Genomic DNA, 2,500 nt, shown 5'->3' with positions numbered 1-2,500 from the left:
TTTCGTAATAATTTAACGTAAACAAAATATCCATTTCTTTTCCTATTTGATAATCTTGTACTGACACTCGATCATATAGAGAGTCTTTTGGCGTAAAGAACGCTTAGTCTTAAGGCTTTAGTGTTAGGATTTGTAGTATTAAGAACCATGAACCATATTATCGTATTTGCCGTATTAAATGAAATTTAAGATGAATTAAGTTGTGATCTTTTGAGGGCACCTTAGAGGATGTAGCGCAGCGGTTGTTTTAAGGGTGGAGTCTAATGTGACTTCACAGGTAGGGTGGGTATAGAAGGTGGCCAACAACATCTGGGCCTCCGTCTTCGATAGGTACAGTCTCTCGTCCGAATCTTAGCCGATGGGTTAAAAATCCTTATCGTTACCGTCTCTCTGTCTACTATTGTTAGTTCTGTGACACTCTTGTTTCATCTTAACACAAACCCACACCCATCTCCCTGAGCAGGCCGGTCAAAGCGTAGACAGAGGTGTTAGGGTGGACAACGCTCATAGAGTGTGTTCGTTACAACAGACAGACAGAAAGACAGACAGACAGACAGGCAGACAGACAGGCAGACAGACAGACAGACAGACAGACAGGCAGACAGACAGGCAGACAGGCAGGCAGACAGTCAGACATGCAGACAGGCAGACAGACAGGCAGACAGGCAGACAGGCAGACAGACAGGCAGACATGCAGACAGGCAGACAGACAGGCAGACAGACAGGCAGACAGGCAGACAGACAGACAGACAGGCATACAGGCAGACTGGCAGACTGGCAGACAGTCAGACAGTCAGACAGTCAGACAGACAGACAGACATACAGACAGACAGACAGACAGACAGGCAGACAGACAGGCAGACAGTCAGACAGTCAGACAGTCAGACAGTCAGACAGTCAGACAGACAGACAGACATACAGACAGACAGACAGACAGACAGGCAGACAGACAGGCAGACAGACAGGCAGACAGACAGACAGACAGACAGACAGACAGGCAGACAGACCGACAGACATGCAGACAGGCAGACAGACAGGCAGAGAGACAGATAGACAGGCAGACAGACAGACTGACTGACAGACAGGCAGACAGACAGTCAGACATGCAGACAGGCAGACAGACAGGCAGGCAGACAGGCAGGCAGACAGGCAGACATACAGACAGACAAACAGACAGGCAGACAGACAGACAGACAGACAGACAGGCAGACAGACAGGCAGACAGACAGACAGACAGACAGACAGACAGGCAGACAGACAGACAGACAGACAGGCAGACAGACAGACAGACAGACTGACAGACAGACAGGCAGACAGGCAGACAGGCAGACAGGCAGACAGGCAGACAGACAGACAGACAGACAGAAAGACAGACAGACAGACAGACAGGCAGACAGACAGGCAGACAGACAGGCAGACAGACAGACAGACAGACAGACAGACAGGCAGACAGGCAGGCAGACAGTCAGACATGCAGACAGGCAGACAGACAGGCAGACAGGCAGACAGGCAGACAGGCAGACAGACAGACAGACAGACAGACAGACAGACAGGCAGACAGACCGACAGACATGCAGACAGGCAGACAGAAAGGCAGGCAGACAGGCAGACAGGCAGACAGACAGACAGACAGACAGACAGAAAGATAGACAGACAGACAGACAGACAGGCAGACAGACAGTCAGACAGTCAGACAGTCAGACAGTCAGACATTCAGACAGACAGACAGAAAGACAGGCAGACAGGCAGACAGACAGACTGACTGACAGACAGGCAGGCAGAGGTGTTAGGGTGGACAACGCTCATAGAGTGTGTTCGTTACAACAGACAGACAGAAAGACAGACAGACAGACAGGCAGACAGACAGGCAGACAGACAGACAGACAGACAGACAGGCAGACAGACAAGCAGACAGGCAGGCAGACAGTCAGACATGCAGACAGGCAGACAGACAGGCAGACAGGCAGACAGGCAGACAGACAGGCAGACATGCAGACAGGCAGACAGACAGGCAGACAGACAGGCAGACAGGCAGACAGACAGACAGACAGGCATACAGGCAGACTGGCAGACTGGCAGACTGGCAGACAGTCAGACAGTCAGACAGTCAGACAGACAGACAGACATACAGACAGACAGACAGACAGACAGGCAGACAGACAGGCAGACAGTCAGACAGTCAGACAGTCAGACAGTCAGACAGACAGACAGACATACAGACAGACAGACAGACAGACAGGCAGACAGACAGGCAGACAGACAGACAGACAGAAAGAAAGACAGACAGGCAGAGAGACAGATAGACAGAAAGACAGGCAGACAGACAGACTGACTGACAGACAGGCAGACAGGCAGTCAGACATGCAGACAGGCAGACAGACAGGCAGGCAGACAGGCAGACAGGCAGACATACAGACAGACAGACAGACAGACAGACAGGCAGACAGACAGACAGACAGGCAGACAGACAGGCAGACAGACAGACAGACAGACATACAGG

The 2,500-nt window shown here is 51.3% G+C and overlaps 1 long non-coding RNA gene across 1 annotated transcript in view; it reads left to right on the top strand.

The window, feature by feature from the left end:
* The window catches only part of LOC139354713 (uncharacterized), a 1,262-nt gene extending 1,067 nt beyond the window's left edge, over positions 1 to 195 (top strand). Inside the window, exon 2 of the long non-coding RNA XR_011605583.1 lies at positions 1 to 195. This exon is cut by the window's left edge and continues 884 nt beyond it. This is a non-coding gene — a long non-coding RNA (uncharacterized lncRNA).
* The last annotated feature ends 2,305 nt before the right edge of the window (positions 196 to 2,500 follow it).

The sequence above is a fragment of the Drosophila suzukii genome, unplaced genomic scaffold (assembly GCF_043229965.1).
Source record: "Drosophila suzukii unplaced genomic scaffold, CBGP_Dsuzu_IsoJpt1.0 scf_15, whole genome shotgun sequence".
Lineage (NCBI taxonomy): Eukaryota > Metazoa > Arthropoda > Insecta > Diptera > Drosophilidae > Drosophila > Drosophila suzukii.
This window is presented reverse-complemented; position numbering and strand designations above follow the sequence as displayed.